The sequence below is a fragment of the Mixophyes fleayi genome, chromosome 9, assembly GCF_038048845.1.
Source record: "Mixophyes fleayi isolate aMixFle1 chromosome 9, aMixFle1.hap1, whole genome shotgun sequence".
In the NCBI taxonomy this organism is placed as follows: Eukaryota; Metazoa; Chordata; class Amphibia; order Anura; family Limnodynastidae; genus Mixophyes; species Mixophyes fleayi.
The window spans coordinates 120,212,343-120,227,398 of NC_134410.1; the positions used below are offsets into that span (position 1 = coordinate 120,212,343).

Below are 15,056 nucleotides of genomic sequence, written 5' to 3' on the forward strand. Positions count from 1 at the left end.
CATATCATATGTATTGATTCCATTCTATGAGAGAGATTTAATTCGGACTGACGTGTCTTCGGAACATTCCACAGACACACAATGCGCCAATGTTCACACTGGAAAAATTGAGTCGAAAATGCAGCAAAAATATATTAACCTGCTCTGTATTGCATAATGCTTATAAGACAAATGGCAAATGGCATTGAGTTGGCAGGAATTGGCAACGACAGATGCACTCGACATGAGGTGTCTAGATATATTAAACAATGATGCTTACTGCTCCTTTCTACACTGCACCGTAAGCAACAGATTGTAATGTTTATTTTATAAGTGTAAGTAGCATTACACTAATATTTGCTTTCTCTGAACACCGTTCTGGTGTGCATTGGTAATCTCCGTCTCAACCAAAACACTTTTACTCCTATTAATAAAACACACATAAATTATATGAAATTATGAGTGCTGTGCGTTCCTGATTTGGGAGACAATGATATACTGGACACTATACAATGTTCCATTTTATGTTTAATTTTTTTTGGGGAAGAAATATTAAATCCAGGTGAAACACCAACTGCAAGTTGGGCAGGTTGTAACCAATTTTGAGGAGGTGTTTTCATTTAATTTTCATCAGGAAAACTTTTCAAACGCACAAATGGTCGTCTCCATATAAATGTTAAACAGTGCCATATGTAGCATAAATGCCATCGACACCTGTTTTGGCTATCTTGCAAAAGTAGAGTCGAATACATTTTGTAGGGCAGTTTTCAAAGTCAAGGTACGGGCATGCAGCTATATATGCACGAGGTGAACAATCAGGTACATTTGTACAAAATGAAAAGGTAAATAACTCACACGGTTGACATTTTTGTATATTACGTTTAGAAATGCTATTTTTTTTTATCTTACCTTAGTATTTTTCTAGTAAAAATCAAGACATTAATTTATATTTATGTTGCTATATTTATATTATGTTACAAGCTAACCCGTGCATGATACTCATGCATTCTAGTCAAATCAAGCTACTTAAGGTCTTAAAAAGGTTCTTGTCATGCATTTGGGCCTAGCCCAGGCCTCCTCAGGGGAAGAGCGTTACTTCCCGATGCAAGCTCCCTTTTTAATGTGTGTTCATGAGGTAAAATTACCTCACAAAAATGAGTTTGACACCTCAACTCATAAATTTAGCCTTTACTACCCCTCCCACGGGGGGAAGGGGGGATGATGGAAGTTCACTGACTTCACTATTCTATTTTTTTTGTCAAATAATGTCAGTATACCAAATTTCAGGTCAATTGGATGAGCCCTTTCTGAGAAAATAGTTTTTTCCACACACACACACACACACACACACACACTAACACACGCCGCTAGGCTTTTACTTTTATATATTAGATAATGGTAAGAATTTAGTAGGTCAGTGTATAACTCCGCCCAGCAGGTGGCGCTGCAGCTTGTTTTTTTTTTTCCACACACAGACTAACACACACCGCTAGGCTTTTATATTATGTTATATTTATTATTATATTATATATTATATTATTATATTATATATTATATTATATTTATTATTGTATTATGTTATATTTATATTTATTATTGCTATATTTATATTATGTTGCTATATATATATTTATATTTATGTTATATTTATATTAAGTGTTGCTGCAACACTTCCACTGGCATCTACAAAGGTTTTTACTAATTCTAGGCAAGCTAAGCTTTGCAGGCAGAGCCATTGCTTTTGTCTGTCTATAAGCTTACCCCCTTGTCTTTATTAATCTTACTAATCTGCTCACTACGGAACATCTTTTGGGGATTGTCTAATGACAGGGGTTGAGCCATATATAATTAGGGGTGTAGTAAGACATCATTGAGGGCCATGGCCAAGGAAAATAGAGCACTAACCCAAAATTAGCATATAGCTATGTCTCCCACACCTCTATACTGTACACAATTAAGTAGATAAATTTGTTTATGACAGAGTGCTTAATGGCAATTATTATCAGCCTCTTGTGAACCTAAAATCCAAAAATCCACTCCAACTCCAAATTTCCTCCTATAAAAGAGACTTTTTTTTAATACCCGCAAATCGTAGTTCACGGAACAAAAAACATTTAACACAGGACTTTAATCATTGTGCTTATGACAAGAACAGAAAATAAAACCCAAAAGATTTTTTTTGTGCCACCTATGTAGACCACAATAAATTGCCTTTGTAGTTCTACACCTAGATAGGTAATGACAAGTATGGAAACAATTGCATTTTTCAGCAGTCCGTGTCTTGTAGTAAGGAAGTAAAATATGTAAAAAGATGGGGTAGTTAAATCAGGAGGGCAATGCTATAGTACTATACAGCAAGAAAAACAAACACTGACTTTCTATATATGTAAAGATTAGTTGAAAAAGTTCAGCTTTTTCTCACTTTACTTTTCTCATATATAAGTTTTAAATTTTTATTTATGCAATCTAGTTTGTGTTTTAATGCTATAAATGTAACTACAACATTTTATGTATACGGTATAGACAATGAGCGCCACTGTTTATGGTTGTAGCCAAGGAGCGGACCTTGTGAACCTTGCAGTATATAGAGTGGTAGAGAGTGTGTTCTTTTATATTCTCATATAATGCTATAGGGCTGTTTACACAGTGCACAACTAAATGTACTAATAGTCACATATCTGTCATAGCCATCGGCTGAAAAGATTGCGACTCTGTAGACTCTATGGAGATCTGGCTGCACTGCTGTTTGTGAGTCCGTACACACTGCAGAATTAGAACGACATCGTTCCATAGTTTACAGAGATTTTCAGTCTGTTTATTATTATTATTATTATTATTATTATTATCGTAGACTTGTAAGATGCTACAGTGCTCCGTAGCGCCGTACAGTAGGGAAAACAGTACATACATAAAACAGAGACATACAAGGTACGCAAATTAAAATAAATGCAGACATGAAAACAAAGATTATGAAGGACCCTGCTCATTAGACAGCTTACATTCTAATAGGAATAGGGCACAGCTAAAACAAGAGGAGTGAGTGTGGCTTAGAGTGGAGATTGGGACATTTGTGAGGGTGCATTAGTGTGAATAGTGTTATCGGGGATAAGGTCACCTCTAAAAAAGAGGTGGGTTTTCAAAGAGCATCTAAATATTTGAAGACTTTAGACAGTGGCGGATCCAGGGGGGGGCGATCGGGGCAATCGCCTCCCCTAGCAGGGGCTTGCTGCCGGTGGCTGCACACTATGTGCAGGTCCGTTCGGCAAAGACAGGCAGGGAGAGTGTGCTGCCTGTCTCTGCCGAACGGACCTGCACATAGTGTGCAGCCACCGGCAGCCTGAGCTGTCAAAAAGGGGACGGGGACTAAATCGCCCCCCCCCCCCCGAAATCGCACCCCGTAAAATAAAATTCTAGATCCGCCCCTGGCTGTAGGATAGTCTGATTGGGAATGGTAGGGAATAAGTGGGGAGCAGCACGGGAGAAGTCTTGTGGCCGGGTGTGAGAGGTGGTTATCAGAGACGAGACAAGGCGCAGGTCAGAGGTAGATCTAAGAGGGCGGGAGGGAGAGTATATTGATATGAGATTTGAGATGTATGAAGGGGTGGTGTTGTTGAGGGCTTTGTAGGTAAGGGTGAGTAAATTGAATTGGATTTTGGAGGACACAGGGAGCCAGTGTAGGGATTTGCAAAGTGGTGCAGCAGATGTGGAGTGGTGAGAGAGGAAGATCAGTCTTGCAGCAACATTTAGGATGGATTGAAGTGTGAATATAGTCAAAGAGAGGAGATAATGAGAGAATCTATAAAATCAAATCAAACGATACAATGAGCTTTGGAATGATAAAACATGATCGTTGGAGTGTACACACTAATGCAATATCGGCACGATAATCGGGTGAAAAACTTGTAGTGTGTACCCAGCATAATAGCAGAGACGTATCAGTCTGTTTGTGCACTAAAAAAAAAAAGGCAAGGTCGCAAAATGTTCACTCTCCTCAATGGATGTGACTAGGACATTTATTAATTGATCTAATAAAGTAATTTGGGACAGAGGACAAACTGTTGCAGAAAAACAACAGCTTTCAGTGAGAATCTTCACTTTTAATTTGAAAAGGTATAAACTTTTTTTTTTTTTTTAAATGAAACTTGGTTTTAAACTACAATGCTCAGTCCAGCAGCTTCCTGAAGCGGATTCACCTGTTTGTTAATTAGTGACTCATTTTATAGTTTTCATATTTTATGAGCATAGGTTCAGCATAAAAAAGTGTTTAACCCTTTTGGGCTACAGCTGTATATCTGTTAATAGTGTGACAAAATCTAACAATCTACTAACATTTATGTTTATTGCAATAATATGTGCTTTATAGGTAATGGCATACTTGCCAACTCTCCCGAAATGTCCGGGAGACTCCCGAAATTCGGTTCAGTCTCCCGGGCTCCCGGGGGAGATGGCATTTCTCCCGCATCCTGGATTTCACCGAGAATCGCGTCCGATTCTCGGTGATTGACGCCATTTTGGAGGGCGGGAGGGGGCGGGACGAGGCCAATCGCGTCATTTTGGCCCCGCCCCCGCGACGTAAATTACGTTTTTGCGGGGGGCGGGACCAAAATGACACGTTTGGCCTCGTCCCGCCCCCTCCCGCCCTCCAGTCACGCCCCCTCTCCCGGAAACTTGTTTCCGAGAGTTGGCAACTATGGGTAATGGTTAAATGTATAATCCCTGACATTGTGTGACAGATATTGTGATAGATTAACTCTGAAAACAATTAAGTCTTTTCAAAGTCAGTATTTTATTTCACAGACACAGGAGCTTGCAGTTCCAAAAGACTGCTAATATGATAAGAAATACAATGGTGGGAATATTTATTTACAAAAAAGAAGCATGAGGAAAACAGGAACCAACTGAAACAAATTTCTTATCTTAAAGGTGAATCTTCAATCCACAATTATCCCCCCTCTTCCTCTTGCACATTAGCAATTTCCAAAGTAGCATCTTTGATTTCTATGTCTCCATCATCATCATTAATACTCATCCTCACATTCCCAAATGGTTGTGAGTTTTGTGAAGGAGGCTGCTTACAGTGTCAGAATTTGAAACGTCAGACTCACATATTGGATACCCTTGGGCTCTCCTGTGAGTGCTCAAACTGTTTGTCAGCCTCAGAGTTGTTTTCGTGCACTGATGTTGCTGTTTTGGAGGTGACAGACCTACACTCTGATTCGGACACGTTATTCTAGGAATAACGCGGCCTGTGCACTATTATCGCTACTATGGTAATAGTGTGCAAAATTACCGCTAGTACAGTAATTTTAACTTTGGTTTTTGCTCGCAGCCCTCGGGGCCACGAGCAAGAATCAATTTGTTGTAGACAAAGTTCTTTGTCTACAACAAATTGGTGTTTCTATTTTTGATAAGGAAACTGTTTACTAATGTAATGAAATCTGTGTGTGATTAGAGGACCAGGCATAAAAAGTATAGTAACACGTCCTTTATTAGTGTGAGAAATGAGGCACAGTTTGATTGGGTGATAATCGTTTCCTTCCCTCACTCAGTATATGGCAGATCAGCCATTATAAGCACACAGTATATGGCAGCACAGCCATTATAATCACACAGTGTATGGCAGCACAGCCATTATAATCACACAGTGTATGGCAGATCAGCCATTATATTCACACAGTGTATGGCAGCACAGCCATTATAATCACACAGTGTATGGCAGCACAGCCATTATAATCACACAGTATATGGCAGCAGAGCTATTATAATCACACAGTATATGGCAGCACATACATTATAATCAGACAGTATATGGCAGCACATATATTATTCTGTTATAATCACACAGTATACCGCAGCACAGCTATTATAATCACACAGTATATGGCAGCACAGGCATTATTCTGTTATAATCACACAGTATATGGCAACACAGGCATGATTCCATTATAGTCACAGTATATGGCAGTACAGGCATTATCACATTATAATCACACAATATATGGCAGCACAGCCATTATAATCACACAGTATATGGCAGCACAGCCATTATAATCACACAGCATATGGCAGCACAGCCATTATAATCACACAGTATATGGCAGCACAGCCATTATAATCACACAGTATATGGCAGCACAGCCATTCTTAAACTCTCATCATATATGATTTTTATATATATTTATTTTTTTATATCAGGCAATATCATTCAAACAGCATACATACAGCATCGTAGAAAGGGTAAATAAGCTTTGTTAGTATGAAATTATGATAAGTATGATGATAAAGGAAGGAATTGCACACCTGTGTATTCCGCTGTCAATAGGCAATGCAGATGCCTATCGTACTGAAACGCACGTCTGCCGGATTAATTAGCTAGAGGGGAAAATAATGCTACAGTCCTACGTGCGCTAGTGTCACGTACCGTATTCATCAGGGAGCGCAGTGCCCATCTACGTTTGAATACGTATTCAACAAGAGATGTTTCCGCAGACAGTATATGGCAACATACAGATGTGCTTATGCCCTATGCACTTGTGTTTTTTTAGAAAGATGCACATTACATTCGCTTTGTGTTCCTTAATGAATGAGGCCCTGAGGGTTCTGATAAATAAGAACAGAGCGGACACAACACCTAAAGCCCTTACCCTCAAAGACACCAATGCTTCCTTCACTATGTGGAGTCAGGGTGTGAAACAGAGAACTGACTAGATGGTCTGTTTGCATTAGTATCGCCTCAGGGGAAGGCTGAAGCTGTTTACAGGTCACACAGGATAAAATAAGACATACTAGACAATGGGATTGTTTATCTAACATTTCACTACTACAAACACAGTGTATTCCTACTGAAGCCAGAGGGGTACAATAGAGGACAATAGAGACATTATGGATCACATGCCTATCAGTTACATTAGATAAATAAATGATCTATACACATTGTGAGGCCCTAGGTTAGCCATGGTATTTAATCAAGCATTGATTAGGGCTATATGTCAGCACCTCCTTTGTCTACCTTGAATGTATCTGTTATGTTTTTATGTTTCACTTTTATTGTATTATGTTTAACTTGTCCTTATGTACTTTTATAGATGCTACTTGCGGCTTTGACTTGCACGCTCTGTACTTGTTAGTTGTACTTACACAGCTTGTTATCATGTTTCATTTGTTCCCATGTATTTTGAAAGCTGACCGTCTGGCTATGCGGAATTGGTGGCACGTCCCAAATAATGATGATAATGATAGGATGATTGTCCCAGTTTATAGACTATAAATTCAGTGAAATACAAATTGTTGCAGCGATTTGCTCTTATGTATTCCAGGTGAAACCCTTTATACAGTCTAAAAGAACAATACAATGCAGTATTAGAGTATTGTTGGATGCATCTCTGACTGTGCTCCAATAGAACATATGTAGATTGAAGTTGGATCATATCCCCAGCCTCTAGTGTACTGTTTCTATTGCTTGAAATAGGAGATTGTACCACACCTACTATTCACCAGTTAAAGTCTACCAGCAAGATAGATTCACAGTTACAGTCTGAGGATACTGATTACCTCCTAAATTCTGTATCTGGACAAATGTAAGTACATCTATTAACTATCATAAAAGTGGAGACATAGGATTTATTATTAGAAATTCTCTGGAAAAACTAAAAAAAACGGTCTAGGGATCATTTGAAAATGATTTGTAGGAATAACATGTAGTAATGTAAGTATTACGTTTTGTACGGTATCCAAACTTCTACCTTGTTCAAAATACCTCATCATGAATGTATCATTTAATTTATTATCACAGTTAGCCAGGCTGAATTCGTTAACTGAGTTTTCTAAAAAAAAAACACCCTTTCACGAATTAATTCAGCACAGGTATCGTCAATAGTTCATGTAGAGGGAGGTTTAGGAGCGGAGAATTTTGTAGTGTGTTATTCTACAGTCATTAATTTTGCCTACGTTTGTTTCTGAACTTTGATCCAAAACTATTTCTTAATAACGAATGATCAAAGCCATAAATAATATCAACTGACTGGGTGGTGGCTGATGTATCCTCGGTTTCCACCAGTTTAGAATGATTTGACTGTAAACTTCATGATTACTGACTAATCATAAACAGTGGATTCCCGGGGAGCATGCCAAACTTACTAACATAGGAAGCAGACACCTAAATTATTATTAATGCACTTTTTTATGCAGCACAAAACAAAGCCAACAGCTAAGCCATTACTATAGATCATACTAACAGCAATGCCAGCATAAAAAATGGGAAGTAAATCAGCGAGTGGTATAACAACACCCCCCACCAAACGAAATAACTAAAAAAAGAATAATCATTGATTTCTCTATACTGCATTTTTAACAAATAGCTCAAACAAAAATAGTGACTAACATGACATATAGGTGTATAGATGTAAACTGTAAAATATATAAATGAATGTTTGGGGTATATCTAGGTTCGAAAATACTATGGGATTGATTAAGGCAGGCAAAGCAAACTTATGGTGAATAAAGTCCTACGTACGTCCATATATTCAACTACAAGAGAATCTGCAGAAATGTCTGCAAGATATGATCAATACATATATGCAAATTAAAGTCCTAGTACAACAGACAGAATATAAAAAAAATATATATTGTTTTAACATTTGCACCGATTTTTTGCCTGACAAAACGGTGCCAATCTGCACCTCTCGTTATAATTTTGTTACATTGACAAACATCACCTTATTTTACATTCAAAATGTAAAAAGAGTCACAGTGAAAATAAAAAAAAGATAAGTATTCCTGCTGGCAGACATTCAGGTTTATTTCTTGCAAGGAACACTGTAGTCAATCATTATCGAGAGAGTTAACTCACAGAACACCGGAAGAATATCTAAACCCGATCATGGTGTCTGTCCCGTTAATATATGACCCCGACATAACACAAACAGGAAAAGTATTTATTTAAATATCTATGTTTCCATAAGGATGATAATAATATTATGTGTTAACATATAGCTTGAATAAACTATATGACACATAATGGATTAGTTACCCGCGTATTGTGCTTGAATCCCATTATAGCGCCCCCTATGCTGTGAAGACCATAAAAAAAGGAAAAAGAATAGTTCAAAAGAAGCAATTTGAACAACCTATTTTGTCCCCATAAACATTTTACCAATTCCATACCTCAATTTGCCTTTAAATTAGCTGGGAAGCAAAACTCAGCTATATAATGGGGCAGGTCATTGAAACATACAACTTTTTATTTAAATGTAAAATATAATTCCAAAAGGTGATGGTCAAATTGTTTAATAAGTAATATACTTCTGTACTATAATTCAGATTATCTATTAAACTATCACTGATATAACTGAGTTACATATTTGAATATCCAGGATCTACAAATGTTTTGATTGGTATATTTGGATTATATACTTAATAATTATAGTGCTTTCCATTGCATGGATTTGTACGTATTACATTTAAATGAAAATATATTTGAGTGACCTGCTATATTTGCATTTTGCATCCCTCTAAATGTAAATTCTAGCTGTCATTTTGTATAATGTACTAAATAAATGACAGATAAAATCTGATTTATTGCTATAGGCAACATCTCCACTTTCTCAAACCCGCCGGAAACTCGCAGTTTGATACATTTACCACATTGCGTGTCATGCAGTCTATTCAAATGATCTATGTTCATTATCATCATCATCAGCAGCAGCAGCAGCAATTTATATAGCGCTACTAATTCTGCAGCTCTGTACAGAGAACTCACTCACATCAGTCCCTGCCCCATTTGAGCTTACAGTCTAAATTCCCTAATATACACACACAGACTGAGAGAGACTAAGGTCAATTTTAATAGCAGCCAATTAACCTACTAGTATGATTTTGGAATGTGGGAGGAAACCGGAGCACCCAGAGGAAACCCACGCAAACACGGGGAGAACATACAAACTCCACACAGATAAGGCCATGGTCGGGAATTGAACTCATGACCCCAGTACTATTATCCTTTTGGAATATTTTACATTTGAATAAAAATAATACATTTGAATAATGTGCCGATAGATAGATAGATAGATAGATAGATAGATAGATAGATAAATAGATACAAGATAGATATTAAGATAGGTATGAATTAAATAAATAGATATGAGACAGATATGAGATAGATAGATAGATAGATAGATAGATAGATAGATAGATAGATAGATAGCTAGATAGATAGATAGATATGAATTAAATAAATAGATAGATAGATATTAGATAGATAGATATTAGATAGATAGATAGAAAGATAAATAGATAGATGGAAAGATATGAGTTAAATAAATAGATAGATATGAGATAGATAGATAGATAGATAGATAGATAGATAGATAGATAGATACGAGATAGATATATAGATAAATATTAGTTAAATATATAGATATGAGATAGATAGATAGATAGATAGATAAATAGATAGATAGATATGAGTTAAATAAATAGATATGAGATAGATATAAGATAGATAGATAGATATTAGTTAAATAGATATGAGATAGATATGAGATAGATAGATGATAGTTAGATAGATGGATAGATAGATACGAGATAGATAGACAGATACATATGAGTTAAATATATAGATATGAGATAGATTGATAGATAGACATGAGTTAAATAGATATGAGATAGATATAAGATAGATAGATAGATAGATATGAGATAGATATATAGATAGATATTAGTTAAATAGATATGAGATAGATATGTGATAGATAGATAGATAGATAGATAGATAGATAGATAGATAAAAAGGTAGATAGATAGATAGAAATATATGAGTTAAATAGATAGATAGGTAGATAGATAGATATGAGTTAATTAAATAGATATGAGATAGATACAAGATAGATAGATATGAGATAGATATATAGATATATATATTAGTTAAATAGATAGATATGAGATAGATATGTGATAGATAAATAGATAGATAGATAGATAGATAGATAGGAGTTAAATAAATAGATAGATATGAGATAGATGGATATATATGGATAGATAGATAGATAGATAGATAGATAGATAGATAGATGGATAGATATAGATAGATAGATAGATAGATATGAATTAATAGATACAAGATAGATATGAGATAGATAGATATTAGATAGGTAGATAAATAGATATGAGATAGATAGATATGCGATAGATATATAGATAGATAGATAGATAGATAGATAGATGGATAGATATAGATAGATAGATAGATAGATATGAATTAATAGATACAAGATAGATATGAGATAGATAGATATTAGATAGGTAGATAAATAGATATGAGATAGATAGATGTGCGATAGATATATAGATAGATATGAGTTAAATAGATATGAGATAGATATTAGATAGATAGATAGATAGATGAATACATAGATGGAAAGATATGAGTTAAATAAATAGACAGTTATAAGATAGATAGATAGATATTAGATAGATAAATAGGTAGATAGATAGATAGATAGATAGATAGATAGATAGATAGAAAGATACAAGATAGATAGATAGATAGATAGATAGATAGATAGAAAGATACAAGATAGATAGATAGATAGATAGATAGATAGATAGATAGATGTAATATTGGTAGGAATGAGATCCTTAAGCTTACACACTACAGAAAATTTCTTCCAATGCGATATCGTTAACAATTATACCAACGACTAAAAGTCCCGATCAGCAGATTCCTGTGTACGTACTATACGCGTTTTACATGATTTACTTTGCGATCTGTGCTCCTCATCTGTCATAACCATCGATCTGCCTACACTGCTGGTGGTCAGTGCATACACACTGCAGAATTTGCTCAACATTGTTCCAATGTTCATAGTGATTTTTAGTCAGTTTATAAAATCAAATCAAACGATACGATGTGCTTTTGGAACGATAAAACATGATCATAGGAGCTTACGAACTCTTGTGATATCAGACCTAAAAATTGTTTATTGTGTAATTGGCATGATAATTAGTTGAAAAACCTGTAGTGTGTACCCAGCTCTACAATGGTTGTAAACAGGTGTGGTCTCTTCGTCTTAATTGTATTAATCACTTAAGAGAAATGGAATGTCAGGGATGAAGATGTGCTGTCACCTGTCATGTGCACCTTTAGCATCTGAGAGATCTCTTCCCTTCAGCAACTTGCAGAGCTGATCTGGACTTCCAAATGCACAGCAGGAGAGACAGAAGTCAAACATTAAACATTCAGGCAAAATAAAAAAAAGCAGGGATTTCCATAATCATATATATGTAATACATTTGTTATCATTTGCAAAACATACATTATAAAATACCAATCTATTAGCAACGGTACTACTCCTAGAGAAACAATAGTGTATCCCCCCAGTTTGTTCACCTAAAAGCTGTTATACTTCTTGTGCAGCCAATCAGGAGAAACGATTTTATTATTATTATTATAATTATCTTTAATTTATAAAAGGGTCCGCAGTGCCGTACATGACATATACAGAAAACAGTGACCCATGACACAACATGATACATAAAGAACAAAATATGAAGAACAAAAATATATAAATACACACACACACACACACAGACAGTTATGTATTTTTGTACAGTTATTCAAAAAAGAACTCACATGTTGTTACTTGTGGGATTTACCTTGGTTGATAATAGAGAACAAAATGGATTCCATCTTTGTGTGCACAATGTTAAACCCTAACCAGAAACAAATGAGGACTTACTGGTTTTAAATAAAATCATGCGCTTCAGGAACAAAATCAGTTGAAAACGAGAACAGAATTCTGTTAACATGCTTTAATCTCTGAGTTTTAGGCTGGGTACACACTACAGGTTTATCACCAGATTATCGGGCCATTCGCACGATAAACGACCTTTCGGCCTGATATCGCATTATTGTGAATGCTACAACAATCAATGAATATTGTTCCAAAGCACTTCGTATCCTTTCATTTGTTTTTAGAACCAGATGTAATAATCTCTATAAACGATGGAACGATGTTGTGTTGATTCTGCGCAGGGGCGGATCTAGAAAAGTATCCTACCCGGGGCGATTTAGGAGGGGCGATTTAGGCCCCGTCCCCTTTTTTACTTCAAGGCTGCCGGCGGCTGCACAATATGTGCAGGTCCGCTCGGCAGTGACAATGTGCTGTCCGGCTGCTCTGATTGTGTTTTAAACACAATCAGAGCAGCCGGGCAGCCCCCCCCCCCCCCCTGGATCCGCCACTGATTCTGCGGTGTGTACGCACTCACCACCAGCAGTCTAGGCAGATCTCCATAGAGTTTACAGAGTCACAATCTTTTCGGCCGATGGTTATGACAGAAGCAGATCACAGATCTGTAGGTAAATCTTGTAAAACGTGTATAGTGTGTACACTGGAATCGGCTGCTGATCGGGACTTTCAGTCGTTGGTAAAATCTTTAAAGATATCACAGCGAGAGAAAGTTTCTGTAGTTTGTGCCCAGCCTAAATGCTTTAACCTACAAGTCTTAGAACATGACAACTATTTGCCAATGTAGAACATCCACCTACAGCATGTCACATCCTTCTTTGATATTTTCAATGCAGAATAGCTCTCATTGTTCTGGTCAGCATGTGAAGCCCTGTAGAGGTACCTCTTACTTCTACCTGTAGAGGTAACCTCACTAGTACTGAAAAGACTTAGGCTAGGTACCAACTGGAGCTTTTTCGTGCAATCATCGGCCAATCAGCCGACACACCACCGCTCGGTCCGAAGTCGGGTTAGTGTGTATAATGACATGATGGTCCAAAGTCTTCCCAAAGTGTCGATCGTTGGCTCATCTGGTTGGTCGTACTGTTTAATCACCTAACGATCATGTAGTGCTTATAGATTTCCGATAGATCCATGAACAACTGCCGATCCTTGCTCTAACTGCGACTTCTGTGGGGGCGTGTGTATGTAAATTTCAAATGTATGTGTATTCCTTATGACTGCCTCCAAAATTATGGCCATTGTCCCTTTATTGTACACTCAATACACATTCATTGAAAATGCAAAATATGTGTATTACTATTGAACATGCTCTGCCCTTTATTTAAATTTCTTGGGGCTATCAATAGATGGACCTCATATGTCTTTTCAGTGTGCATGAAATTCAAATCTTTGCTCACCACAATATGGCTGTGAAAAGTTGCTGCCCGGACTGTCGGTCTTTGGTTAATTGTCTAAAACGTGACTAGTGTGTATGCATTAATCCTTCCGAGTGATTGGACCTTTGGTCAAAGGTAAAGTCGTTGTATATAACACGTCTGTCGGAAAATTATTCGGTGTGTACCTAGCCTAAGGCTGGATACATACTAGAGAAAATTTCTCCCAATGCGATATCGTTAACGATTTTACCAATGACTGATAAAAACAAAAGTCCCGATCAGCATGGTAATTCCTGTGTACACACTATTGAAGTTTTACATGATTTACCGTCAGATCTGTGCTCTTCATCTGTAATAACCATCAGCTGACAAGATCGTAGCTCTGCACACTCCATAGAGATCTATGGACGCTGCCGGTCCTGAGTGCAGACACACTGCATAGAGATCTATGGACACTGCCGGTCCTGAGTGCAGACACACTCCATAGAGATCTATGGACGCTGCCGGTCCTGAGTGCAGACACACTGCATAGAGATCTATGGACGCTGCCGGTCCTGAGTGCAGACACACTGCATAGAGATCTATGGACGCTGCCGGTCCTGAGTGCAGACACACTGCATAGAGATCTATGGACACTGCCGGTCCTGAGTGCAGACACACTGCATAGAGATCTATGGACACTGCCGGTCCTGAGTGCAGACACACTCCATAGAGATCTATGGACACTGCCGGTCCTGAGTGCAGACACACTGCATAGAGATCTATGGACACTGCCGGTCCTGAGTGCAGACACACTGCATAGAGATCTATGGACACTGCCGGTCCTGAGTGCAGACACACTGCATAGAGATCTATGGACACTGCTGGTCCTGAGTGCAGACACACTGCATAGAGATCTATGGACACTGCCGGTCCTGAGTGCAGACACACTGCATAGAGATCTATGGACACTGCC

General features: G+C 37.3%; 1 protein-coding gene across 2 annotated transcripts in view; it reads left to right on the forward strand.

Moving 5' to 3' along the window:
- Nucleotides 1-7,279: 7,279 nt before the first annotated feature.
- LOC142101132 (histo-blood group ABO system transferase-like) overlaps nucleotides 7,280-15,056 on the forward strand; it is a 39,730-nt gene continuing 31,953 nt past the window's right edge. For both annotated transcript variants that reach the window (XM_075185354.1, XM_075185353.1), the window contains exon 1: nucleotides 7,280-7,556. The gene's annotated coding sequence lies outside the window, so the exon portion shown is untranslated. The remainder of the gene's footprint in view (nucleotides 7,557-15,056) is intronic.